We start from the raw sequence: 14362 nt of genomic DNA on the forward strand, positions 1-14362 counted from the left end.
TTTTTTTTTTTTTTTTTTTTTTTTTTTTTTTTTTTTTTTTTTGAGAGAGAGAGTCATGCCACATCTTTAAGTTGCACAGAGGCTGGTCCCAAACTTGTGATTCTCCTGCTTCAGCCTTGCAAATGCTGAGATTATAGTCCACCATGGCTGGCTCAAGCTCTTACTTTCTAATCATAAGGCACAGAGGAACACTGATCAATTGTATTACATAAAAGGAGAAACTTTTAGACATTAAATTATATCATAGGGCTGGGGATTTAGCTCAGTGGCACAGCACCTACCTCGAAAGCACAAGGTCCTGAGTATAACCCCCAGTACCAAAAACTACAAATTAAATTATATCATACACAAAAGTAAAAGGCAAGCAGTACATATAATATTGTGTTAATTTTGCAGGTGAAATAAAATATTTCAAGATCATAATGTTAAGTGAAAAACACACACAAGCTTAAATGTCACACAGTTTCTCTTATATGAGAAATGCAGAGTCAAATAATGAAAAACGTAAAAGATAATAAGAAGCAGGGAGACAGATCTTTCTCAAAGGAGAAGGGGACAAAGATATAGAGAGAGGGGTAGAGAGGGTTTGTGATGTACATGTACCAGCTCTGCACAAGAGTATGAACATTACCTACTGTGCAAAAACAAAGGAAGGGGCTGGAGAGACGGGGGTGCAGAGAAAGGTAAGGGGATGGGAAGGGGATCAAATGTGCTATGGGGCGTACCAACTTCCCTTAAGCAATGTAGGCATCTTATACTGAACACTCAACACGTGCAGATAAAATAAAATGGTAAAATCGCTACTATAAAATCATAAAAAGAAGCAACGATATTTCATTTGCTATAAATACAAGTTGTTTGCAATTATCTTTCTACATATTAAATAGTGATTTGTCACGAAGCCAAATTATGAACTTGAGTGGGGGTATTTAAGTAGTTATAAGCCTTTCTTCATTCTCTCTTTATTTTGTTTGTTCTTTTTTTTTTTTAGAAAGGATCTCTTTATTTTCTCATTTATTCCCAGGAATTTTTGAAGTGTACCAAAAAGAGTTACTCAATGGCAACTAGTTCAATTACATTTCCAAAATGAACTGAACCTCTGATCCTTTAGTATTATAAACTTTTGTTATTTTTCTGAGTTTGCCAAAATTACATTTTAAGAGTCAAGCTAATAGTGAATATGTGGTTCAGAATTATTGATCAAAACAAAGTTCAGAAAAACCATACATGTGCCATCTGAAATGTATAAATTGTTGACACTATTTTCTGAATTTTGCCATATGTAGTAGTTGTACATTTTTAAGTTTATAATTAATTGTGATTTCTTTTCTCATTCTATTCGCTTTTTTTCTTAATTTGCAGGTTTTTTTCTTGAAAAAATTATAAATCATAAAATGAACATTTACTTACAGAAATTTTTTTCCAATTACTGTAAATTACTCTCCAGTGTCAATGAAAGGGTTGTGAAAGACACAGGCAAAGAGCTTAATTTTCAGAGCTTGGAAAAAACATTTAAATCAATTTACCTTTTGGGCCAGGGATTTAACTCAGTGGTGCCTCACCTGCCTCACAAGCCCAAGGTCCTGAGTTCAATGCCTGGTACCAAAAAAAAAGAGAAAAAAATCATCCATTTGTTTTTTGCCTTTTTTTTTCCTATAATGAATAAAGCACATAAACCCTCACTACTAGTGATAATATATACTTTTTATAGCAATTATAATTCAGTCCCCTTGGTAGTTAAATCCTCTTTTTTGGAAGTGTGATCAGAAATTCAGTGAATGCTGCTGTTGGATTCCCATCCAACAGAAATTCAGGCCCATAAAACTATTAGTGTCTGCTCTCCCACCTTCACCAGGTCTGTTACCGCGCAACTTCTGCACTCTTCCTCAAGGTCAAAATGACCTTGAAATCAGGACATCTAGGCAGCTGGGCCAGCACAACTGAAGATACCAGCAGGATTCTGACCTGCTTCAGAACTTTGGGATAAGTATGCTGGAAGTTGGGGGAGATTCTAAGAGGGAGAGATGGCAATGTAGTATTCACTGTGATAGTTTTCACACTGAAATTCACTGTAGTTGGGTTCACAACTCTTTGTGTGTGTTGGGTGTATGTGTAGCAGATAAGACAGGATCCTGCTACACAATCCAGGCTGGTCTTGAGCTCATGGTAGCCCAGGCTGGTCTCAGATTTCAGTTTCCCTGCATCAGCCTCCCCCCAAGTACTGGGATTACAGGCATGTACCACCACACTCAGCTGGTTCACTCTTTTATGTGTTCAGATAATTAATGTTTTTGAGGAAAAACTGTTCAATAATGTACATTCAGAAGTAATTGATGCATCTTTGGAATAATCCATTAGCTCTCGTCCCAGTAACTCCAACATTATAATCAGTATCACCCAAACTGGAGACAAAAAGAGGAGAACACTTATCACACATTTGGTATCTACTAAAAAGGAAGAGGCCCGTTGCCTGTAAGAGGTGCTAGCTAAAATGAGTTCACATGGCTGGTTTGATCTTGTAGAAACTATTCACACCTGCTGGAAGAATTTTGGTTGCCTTTTTACTATTTGTCTGAATAGAAACCATTTTTTCCTTTCCCTGTATTTAGAAAGAGCAATGCCTGGCCAGGGATTCAGCTCCGTGGTTCCAGTGCCTGCCTCGCAAAGCACAAGGACCTGAGTTCGATCCCTAGTACCAAACAGAAAAGAAAAAGAAAGAGCAATGCCTGTGCTGTAAATCCTGTACCCAGTAAGGTTCTTGACACAAATCTTATAAATGAGCTGCACGATCCAATTCCACTGTTTGCTCTGGATAAAACCCAAGCAGCAGCAGCCCATCAAATGTGACCTGTGAAACGGGGAACAAGGCCCCTCATACCACCCTTGTCTGCCTCTACAGCGCTAACTGCCACCATCAGCCTGGTTGTAAATTAGTTTTTACAGTAATGAAGAAAACCCCCTGAGCTCTGAGTTCCCGCATCTGCTATGAACACTGTGTGTCCCGAGTGTCTGGACAAAACCCCCGCACTGTAATTTAGCTGCTGTCGGAAGTGTACAGGACCTGGGCACTGCACTTGGAGAACTCGTCCCGGCTGACCGGTTGGTACCCCAACGGTGTGCTTACTAAAGGTGCCGATACTGACCTTCTGTTTGTTGGCCCGCTCGTTTGAAAGAAGAAGAAGCATGTTGATTTAACTTCTGTCCCCTCGGGGCTCACTTGCTGACCAACGTCAGATTTACCTCCGCCGCGACCCAGTGGTGCTCTCGCCTCGCAGCTCCTGTGGGAGCGGAGAGAGGACCACAAGGTGGACCTCGACACCAGCTCCCAGGCGCAGGCCGGAGGGTGCGGAGGGCGGGGTGCGGGCTCCAGACCGAGGCGCTTCCTAGAGGCAGGGGGCGTTCGGGGCTGTGATCCGACCAGGCCGAACCGAACCGGAGAGCCATTCTGACTGATGGCACCGCGGGCCTGCGTGCGCAGAAGGGGAAACTCGGCTGTGCTGTGCTGCGAGTTCGCTCTCGGGATCGCTGGGCCCCTGGGTCTGGAGCCAGGCAGGGTCCAGGGGGCAGAGTCCTCCCGAGGAGGCCCAGTCCTCTCAGGGAACACCCGGGACTGCAGCCCTCCCACCGCGCCCCGGAGCCACCAGAGCCCGCCCTGGGAACCAACTTCAACACAGGGGCCTTGGGGGACACTCGGTACCCAGCTCCAGCACAGGGCCCTTGGTCCTCCAGAATTATTAGGCTGTTCTACTAAAGTACTGCTAAATTCCAGCTAGAGGTAGATGGGGTGTTCATCCTCCATCCCAGCCTTCCGTATGATGTACTGTGTTGAAAAACAAAAGTCCTATCAGATCAGAAAGCTCAAACTTTGTCGATTTACTTGACATTATTTATTATTAAATAGATAATAAAAGTTATTTGATCTATTCTATAAGCTAAATGAAGTGCAATGCTTTAAAAATTCAGCTGATAAAACAGCATGTTGTAGAAAGATGTTACCAAGACAGGTGAAAACACTTGGGCTAATGAAGTAATTCAGCTACTCTTCTTCCCCTCCGGAATCTTAAGCAGCTAAGGGCCGATGGAGTCCTAAGCCCGAGCGCCATGCTGAGTGAGATTGCCCAGATTCACCACATGCTTTTCATTTGTTATTTACATGTCTGTTCATTTACTTATTTGTGCGGAGTGAGGCAAGCTCTGCACTGCGCTGCACCCCGTCTCTTGCTGTGCCCTGCTACCCTACCCACCCGAGACCGTGTGCTCCTGCTCCTCCACAGCCCGAGTCAGGCCACTCACTTGCACACTGCCCTCCTCGCCAGTGAAAAGGAGCAGCTGGCGTTTCTACTCTGCGGAGCAGCCGCTTCGTGTTTGGGAAAGAACACGGTTATAGATTTAAATTTGGGCTTTTTATTCTTTGGCTACCGAGTTTTGTTTTCATTTGTTTTTAAATGATAAATAAGCAAATGATTTTAAACCACCCAGCACCGTGACCTGCACAGCAAAGGGTCCAAAGCCAGGAGAGCAGTGGTAGAAGAAGAAAAGATAAAGAAACCAAGAAAGAAGGACACACACCAAGACTGTGCTTGAAAGTCGGGACCAGGTGGAACCATAGCTTGTTAGGAGGTAATGGCGCCAGGAGCATCAAACACTTTATTTATAGTGGGCGGCAGATTTATAGAGAAGCGGGCAGATAGTGCTACAGTGGCCTGCTAGGCCTAGGTGAATTGCAGGTAAGGTACAGGTGACTGTTTTCATGCCCCGGCACGCACAGATAGGGAACAGGGAAAGCCACGCTGTAACTGTCTTTTGCCGAGTCTACTCTATCCAGGGTCTCTCATCTGTGGAGGAGAAAGGGAGCCGGCGGAGATGAGGGTCGTCCTCTGGCTCGGCGCATGGCAATCCAGACTGTAGATTTCTCAGAATAACTAAAATAATCCACCAATTATTCCTTATGAAGAAGAATGAAAAAATATATACATCTGCCTTAGTCCTCCAGGCTGCTGTAGCAAACACCCCAGACCAGTACGGCATCAACCTGGGGAGTTTATTTCTCACGGTTGGATGCTGGCAGGTCTAAGATCAAGGTCCGTGCTAACTCTGTCTGGTTAGGGCCTCCTCCTTCGCCTGGCTCCCACGAGTGGGATGTGGCTAGGTTTGGGAATGTCCGTTACAAGGGCACTAACCTCACTCACAGGGGCTCTACCCTCATGGCCTCACCACTGGAGAGCACACATCCTCCGCCCTTACTTGGGGGCTAGGGTTGCAGTGGGAGAAGTGAAAGGGACCCAAACATTTAAACCACAGCGTTGTCATGCTACCTATGTTGAGCTATTTTAAATTAATACAGGTTATAAAAAACATCAATTTAAAATTAAGAACATGCTATTTTTAATTTTTTTATTTACATTTTTGTTTCTTGAGACAAGGCCTTGCTTTGTCTTTCAGGCTGGCCTTGAAGGTGCAGCAATCTGCCTGCCTCAGCCTGGGATTACGGGCATGTGCCGTGATGTCTGACAAATGCATACAATTTAAATACATAAAGTTGAGAACATGTTACTGATAAAGTATTCTTAGGTCATAAGCTCTCTGAGCATCTGTTTATCTTTCAGTCTAATAGTAGGAAAATTCCAGTGAAAATCCACCAAACAGTATCTACAGCAGAAAAAGGGCACTTTTGTGCTACTTTCTCAGGGAGACGGTGGGGCCAGGTTGGTGCCATGATATGTCGAGCCACCTCCCAGATACACACAGTGGCCCCATCCCAGGCATCACACCTCTCCGGCATCCTTATCACAGTGCCTCCTCGCTTACAACACAAACGTCCCCAAGGCCCAGTGTGAAAGGCTTTGCCCTCGGCCTCATGCTTCTGGGAGGCGGAGCCTGTGGAGAGACTTGAGGTCCCTAGAAGAGGACCTGGAGACTCGGGCCAGCTCTCTCCTCTAGCTCTGGTTCCCATCATGACCTCCTCACCCAACACAGGCCAAAGCAGTGGGCGAATCAGTCAGGAATCAACACTTCCTATAGTGTGAGCCAGGGTAATCCTTTCCTCTTTTAAGCTTATTTATTTCAGGTAAGTGTTATGGTTGACAGAATCCTCATGAACTCAACCTCTTTAAGGATAAATGCTTTTCGGGAACCTTCTCAGGAGTTACAGTGTTCAATTAGAGGCCAAGGTGAGCATCGCCCGTCCCTTATGGCCGAGGCGTTACCACCCACGAGCCGCAGAGTGAAGACGTAGCATATTCAATGGGGCCAAGCACAGCTGCAGAGAATGTTGAGCACAACTCAGGCCCCGACTCCTATCTCTGTCGAGATGTTGGAATTGACTTCCCAATTCTCCTATGCTTCTTAGCATTTGGAAATTGCCAAGCTGTGATATTAATGCTTTTAAAAAGCTTAAAAGACTGACATGCTATGGTTTGGATTTAAAAGTGCCCAAGGCCGCGTGTTAAATCTTGGTCCCCAGCCCGTGGTGGGTTCTGTGGAGGGAAGTGAGGTCACGTGTGGGCACCTAAAGGGGACCCTGGGGCCCAGCTCCTTCTCACCTCCCTCTTAGTTTCTGGGCCACCCTGAGGTGAGCAGCTTCATTGTACAACATGCTTCCCAGTGTGAGGATCTGCCTCACCAGGGGATGGGAAACAACAGAGCCAACCACAAAGACAGCATGAGCCGAAGGAACTTTCCTTCTGAAAAGTAGTTCATCTCGGATGCTTTGTGACAGCAACAGAAAGATGACTAATGCATGAAATAAATTGCAGAAATTTAGTATTATCTTTATTAAGTGTGATGAAGTTAGAAAGAAACATGCAGAGAGAGAGAGAGGGAATAAGAGCGTGGAGGACCTAAGTAGTATGGGTTCTTACCTCATTACTGAGGAACGACTTTTATCTTGGGAAAACAAGAACCCAGTATTTATATATATATTTACTAGTCATTTCCAGGCCATAAATACAAACCAGAAATGTGTTTTCAAATGTTTCCTAAATTAGATTCTGTTTAAAATCTTCTGTTGGAGATCACAAAATTATCTGGACTCAGAGAAAAACTAAATAAATCACAGGATATCCCAAGGAACCACATTGAGTATTTCCTGTCAGAAAACATCTCGTGCATTTCATGCACGGTGAGCAGAGCTCCCTGGAGTGGAGCCACCCAGCAGCTGAGCAGGCGTGGGCTGAGCTGGTGTGGGCTGAGCTGGTGTGGGCTCTGCAGATGCACACCTTTCTGTGGGGGAGAGGACAGCTCAGCGCCCCCCGCTGTGTTACACCAACTTCAGAATCCATTTCACCATGTACTGTTCAAGTGAGGCACCTCTGCAGGGTGAAGAACACAAAGACTACTGTGTTCTTGTATCCGTCTTTCCATATATAAAGGAACTTGCTGATTTAGGACCGTAAAAACTGCCCCACTCTGGACTCATGTGTCAAACGGAGAGAAATTCTGCTCTCACAGGCAGTGTAAAAATTAGCTTGTCAGCCACCACAGTCACCCATGATATCACAGAAACAACACTGGAAAGGGTCTGCCGTGCCATGACTGGCTGGTCACCTTAGCCCAGAGTGCTGGGTGTTTTATTCAAAGCTCTTTTGTGTCTTCATCCTGATGATTCATAGCAAAGTGAACTGCAGCTGAAAAGGTGCATGGAAACTAGGAGGCCTCCGCCTCCCAGGGGAAGTAACCATTTTCGGAGCCCAGTTCCTTTGCCTCTGTCTTTGCTACTGTGTTTGGGGTGGCAGTGGACAGGCAGCAGACCTGCCCTGGGATCAGGAAACTGGAGTTCCTGCCTCAGATCTGACTTCATCCACAGCAAATCCCTCACCCTTTACTTTTTTCCCCATGTACAGAAAATGGCCCTGTTTCAGAGAAAAATTCTGGGAATTTAGAAAAGATATTGGGTGTACTCTTCAGAGAATTCAGATTTGTACTAGGAAGAGAAAATATATTCCATTTGTAGGAAATCAGAAGAAGGCAATGGACTCCAACTTGGAAAACACTGAAGGGCAAAGAGAGCAGCCGGATGGGGTGACAGAGTGAGTGGAACAGTACAGTCATCATCAAATGCAGCAGAGTTGTTTGAGTACTTTAGTCCTAGGCCATCTGCATTGCCTCTGCCTCAGAACCTGCGTGCATCATAAACCATAAGAGATGAATGTTAAAAGCAGTGAGGCTACTGGGGAAATCTTCCCCTTCTCCTCCACACAAATAAAATATCCCCATTCATTCTCTGAGCCATGTTTAAGCAGACACTTCCAACGTGTACTGCACCAAGTCTGTTCAAAAGCTGCCACAGCTCTCACTCCAAGATGGTGATGTTCAGTATTGAATTCCAGTACAATGCAGAAAGCCACTTTCATCAAGGGGGGCCCATTAGATTTTTATTTGCTGTGTTAGTTTACTTATTTCCTGGAATCTGACTTTAGAATTCTGTCCCGTCCTAGACCTCAGGAAAATGCATCTTCTGACCTTTCCCGTAGCTTTTTAGGACAAAGAGCAAATGTGTGAGGATGGTTTAGAGGGCAGGGAATGTCAACAGCATCCAGCGTGGCGATGGTCAGGCAAATGTAGTTTACCTCCAGGATTCAAGTAAGGTAGGCTCTGGGTGCATGGGTGCATGCATGTGTGTGTGTAGGGGGTGCGTGTGGATGTCTTTAGGGTGTTTTAAGCTGATACAATTCCATCCTGCTATTCGAAATGAGCATCATCTGTGTTTTGAGCCAGAATATATTGCTTTATACATTATAACACTAAGCAAATTTTCCATTGAATTCAACTCTAAGATGCACTGCAAGACAAAACAAACTTCAAAGTGAACGACCCCAGTCTTCTTTCTCAACTTTGCCCACTCTATTTATAGGCAGCTGAGTACTTTGAACTTTTAATTTCATTTGTAAAGCATCTTGAGAGCATCTAAAGTATCCCTGATATAACTAACTCCTCACCGGCCCATAAATTGCAGCTGAATATTGTGATTAGGTCACAAAAATGATGAAGCATCGGCCTTTGAAGTCTGGCTTGTAATGCAGCCCAGGCAAGAGGGTTTCAAAGGAGTGAGAGGACCCCTCGGTCACCTTTGCATATCTGGCCAGCTGCAGAGCTGAGCAGACGAGGGAGCCACTGTACTCTGCTAGTGAAAAAGACCCGTGTTTCAAACAACAGTACTTCGACACGAGTTTGTTCTCTGCCTATCATTTGAAAGTGAAGCACGCATTCATTTTCTTCAAAATGAATGTATTCCTTCGCTACCCAGTCAACTGTGTGCACCGAATGTGCTGGTAGGTATTAGTTATCCTGCTTTGGAAATGTGGACTTCTTTTTCTTATTCAACATGAGGTTTCATGAATTGCAAATTTTAAAACTCCTTTAAATTTGACCATTATTCTGCATTGAAATACTATACTAGTAGTCTTTCTTCCTCACTCCTATGAGTGTATGTACACACAACAACAACAGCAACAGGAACTTTGCATTTACATTCTTCTTTTTTATAGTATGTGTTTTCAAGGAAAAATAATTACATTCCTTTTGGAGAATTAGTACCTGCACATATAACACATTTTCTCACTTATTTTTTCACTCTTAAAGTTTCTGCTAACATTCAAAATGGTTATACAATGAGATCATGATTTATTATTATTAATAGTTCAAGGATGGAAAAGTGTTAGAAATTATTCACAGCAAGAGTTTAAATATCCAGAGATTCTCTTTTTCAACATGAAAATGAGAGTGTCATTGTTAACAGATGCATTTAAGAGTGATTTAAGTCTGAGAATAAACTCCTGTCCAAATGCCCGGCCTAGGCACTTCATAATCCAGGCTTCCCAACACAGTGTGGGTGAAATCCTGTCTGAAGGTGGTGGAATTAACTGAACAAAATCTCCTGAGGCCCTGCAGAGGCCTTTGATTCTCTATTAAGCAGGGCCCAGACCACACAGGCAGTTTTTATGACTCTACTTCTTTGCATATTTTTTTTCCTTTATGGAGCAGATGGGAAGACAGAAGAAAAAGTACTCTTCATCCTAATTGTGTCTTGCAAACAAAAATGATTTTACAATACAGAAAAAGTTACTGCAATAGAAGATGAAATACCCATATTTAATCAACTTGACACTGAATTCAGTGCAAAATTAAGAATAAAGTACAAGAAAGGTTGTAGGTTTCTACCTCATTTTGTACTGGAATATTTACCTAGCCCTGAGTGACTACAGGAAGAGGCCCTTCTTGTCCTGCTGATGGACACTGGTTCACACGCTGCTCATGTTTAGTCTGAACCATTACAGATTTCATGGTCTGGTTTGGAGTTAGGAGCATAATTCCAATAAGGAATCGCAAGAATTTATAAGCTCGGTACTGTGGAGCGGCCATGCGTTACATCTGAGCAAAGCGAATTTTCTTGGAATGGTGAACTCACATCTGTGCCCTAGAATAATCTGTAAATAGCTCAAGGAATGAACATAATGTTTCCTTCTGTTTCTTTGAATCAAGAAGTTGAAAGCCTTATTCTCAGATTCATGAAACGTTAAGGAGGATGCTTCTAGGAACACAGACATTCGGGAGAATTTAGCGTGCATTGTCAGAACTCTGAGCCGAAGTTGGAGAGCACTTATGTGATGAGAACCCAAAGCAAATTATTTTCAAACATTTGTATTAAGTGCATTCATTATAGAGACTAAAACTCAGTGAACTGAGGTGGCTGTAGGTAATGCTACATCCATTTTAAGAAACTTTCACTTAAATATTTGTATCCCACTTTTTCTCATGCAGGACAATCTCCTTGTCCCTCAATTGCTCAAGGTCACAATCAGTGACATCGCCCTTCTGTCCTTATGATTCCAAAATACACATCGGTCTCTGTTCTCTGAGTTCTGCAAGTTGTCTGAGATTGATCCATTCGATGAGAGATAACTCACACTGACATTAAATAATGAGTGCAAGAGAAAAGAGTGCCATTTACTGAGCTTCTATAATATGGCAGACATTTGGCCAGGGACTTTAGGGACTTTATTTCATGCAGTTCAAAAATAAGTCCCTAAGGTAGATATTATTGCCTGCATTATATAAGAGCAAAGTGAAGCTCAGGGCATTTCAGAAAATCCTATGATAGAAGGAATAATGTTAACACAGATAACCATGGACAGAGGTGGACAGCAGTCTCAGATGTCATTAATCCTAAGGTTGCTGTGGTCTCTGGTCCAGCCCTCTCTTCTCACTGTTTTCTTGCATCATATAATGGTATTAGATCCCCAAGCAAAACTTCTGCAATCTTTTTCTGATCTATTTTTTCTTTTTTCTTTCTCATGGTCAATTTCTGAAACATACTATTCTGGCCACTCCTGCTCTTTTTTCTTATTATTAACCTGGCTTTCATCCCTTAGCTAAGCTTGATTTTTTTTGCCACCACAGACAGCCCATTGGCATTTCTCTTGCTACTATTCCCAGTAATATGCTCACTGGCTGCTTGTCACACCTGCTGGAAACATCTTCATTGTAGCAGAGCTGAGGGTCTCCTGTTCCTGAAGTCCTCTTTACTCGATTCCAATCATAACACTCTTCCGTTCTTTCCTCTACTTCCAAAACTCAGCCTGTAACTTCATCTTCAACTTGGGCTATCTTTCTCTGGATGTGTTTCAGACTTTCTTGGTGATCTCATGAGGGGCTTGAAACTCACAAGCTAATATCTACATCTATATTTCTAGCCTAATCCTTCCTGTCAGTGCCAGACCTGTATATGAAAATGTCTCCTCCATTTGTCTAGTAATTTTTCCATAATCCCCTCAAATTCAATGAGTATCAAATTAGGTGCCATTGCTCCAGTGGCAGGATGGCTGCCTGAGCCCTGATCCACCATGGGAAGGATAGCCATGACCTCTCCCACCAGGAGCTGCCATCACTCCAGCACCAAGAAGGTAGCCACGGGGGCACCCCTGAACCCCACAACTCCCCTAACTACCCCCCTGTGCACTCTCAGACCTCCTGATTGTGGCAGTCTTTGGACCCATTCTGCAGAGGCAGAAGTGGTCATCAAGGGTATTTTTCTGAATTCCCAACTTGGAACATCTTTAAAGAAAAGGCATGGGAAACCTGTAGTAGAACGGTGTGGAGTTCAACCATTCAGAAGGTTGGGGAACTCAATCTGGGCCTTGCAGCCCCAGTTCAGTCTGCATCATGGGGTTCAGCCATCAGCGAACTGAGATCAAGGATCTTGCATCCTTGCTCTGTCTAAGCCATTAAATGGTAAATATACTATACTGAAAAGTTTGTTCACTGCAGATATGTTTTGGACTGCTTCTTGATTTCAATTTAATTCAAATAGTTTAAGGGTGATAGACAAGTGACTACCACAGGTGGTCAGTTTCCAAGTTGTGTTTGATCTTAATGTGTTGCTGATTGTATCAGGTGGGATAAAGGATTGTGGTTGATTTGATGAGCTGTTTTCTCTGATGTTATGGAGATGAGAATATCTGTGGGTCTTTAGAGACCCAGAAGCTAGGGCACAACTATATCAGGAAAATTTGGGTGATAAGCCAGAGATTAAACCAAGGACAGCCTGACAACAAAAATAAAAATGAAAAAACACTTGAGCAAGACACAAAGAAAGACTTCCAGTTCACCAAATGGCAAACAGTAGGGCAAATGAGGATGAAAAGGCTGATAGTGAACCACCAGGACACCCTGAACTCAAAGCACAGGAAGTAACAAAATAGATCAGTCAGGTTCTAGAAAAATTCAAAACAGAAATAACTTCCCAGATAACAATAGAGATGGTGAGCAAAATGAAAGTCATGATTCGAAATTCTAGAACAGAAACTGACAAAAAAATAGATGAGCTCAGAACCACAATAGAAGTCATGAAGACCCAGCATAAGAAAGAAATAGAAACAATAAACACCCAAATAAGAAAGAAATGGAATCCATAAAACAGATTTAAACAGATATCCAGATTAAACACTCCATTGAAAGTGTAAGCAACAGAATAAAAGAATGCGAAAATAGAATCTCAGATATAGAAGATAAGATTGCAGTCAGTGACCATGAAAAGAGAGGTCTCTGAAAAACCATAGGGATCATGAGAAATCAATCCAACAACTCCTAGATGATGCAAAGAAGAATAACATAAGACTGATAGGAATCCAGGAAGTAGCAGGACAAAATACAAATGACTTAAAAAAGCTCTTCACAGAATTAATGATAGAAAACTTACCAAACAGAGGGGAAGAAATTGACATTCAGATAAATGGGGCATACAGGACCCCAGCTAGCCACAATAAAAAAAAATCTACACCAAGACATATAATAATCAAGATCCCAGAAACCCAACAGAAGAACAAAATACTACAAGCAGTAAGAGAAAAGAAACAAATCACATGCAAAGGAAAGCCCATCAGAATCAAAGCAGACTTTTCTACACAAACCCTTAGGGCAAGGAGAGCCTGGAGTGAGATATTTCAAGTACTAAAAGAGAACAACATCCAACCTAGATTGATATATCCTGCAAAATTCTCTTTCAAAATGGATGGGGAAATAAGATACTTTCATAACAAAGAACACCTGAGAAACTACAGGAATACCAAACCAGCACGACAAGCAATTCTAAACAAGATCCTAGAAAAAGACAATGAAGGCAACAACGCCATGAGGCTCAACAGAGCAAATCAAATAGGCAAGACAAGAAACTAAAAGGAGAAGGTGAAAAAGTAAAAAGAGTCAACAAAAGGCCAGTAACAGGACAGTAATAAGTCAGTACATATCAGTTATAACCATCAATATCAATGGCCTCAACTCACCAATCAAGAGAAATAGACGGGCAGAATGGAATAAGAAGTAAAATCCAACAATATGTTGTATACAAGAAACACACTTAGTGCAAAAGAAGCCCATAGGCTGAAAGTGAAAGGATGGAAAACAATTCTCCATGTGACAGGAGCCCAGAAAAAAGCAGGGGTAGCAATCTTATTTGCAGACAAAGTAAATTTCAAAAAAAAACTGATTCTAGTATTATTGATATAGGATGGTACTGTATCATACCTCTGTGAATGTAAAATATCTTGTACCTGCTTTATGATACATAGTAGTGACCATGCTTTATCAGAGCTATTTTTAATGATGTTACTCTAGAATGTTCTCTTTCCCAATGATGATTAAGATGCTAATTTAAAAAATGATACCAGGTACCACAACAGCAACAGAACTTTGCTGTTTTCTGGGTATTATTCTTTTCTTTTTTTGTTGTTGTTTTTTTTAATGGAATGTGCTGAACATCTATAATTTTGTTCAGATGACTGCAGAACGTGGAAAAGCTGTTGCTGTTATTGATGCCTAACATACTGCTATAATTGGTCTCTCTCTCTCTCTCTCTCTCTCTCTCTCT

Source organism: Fukomys damarensis, unplaced genomic scaffold, assembly GCF_012274545.1.
Source record: "Fukomys damarensis isolate Sample0158 unplaced genomic scaffold, DMR_v1.0_HiC HiC_scaffold_38, whole genome shotgun sequence".
NCBI lineage: Eukaryota > Metazoa > Chordata > Mammalia > Rodentia > Bathyergidae > Fukomys > Fukomys damarensis.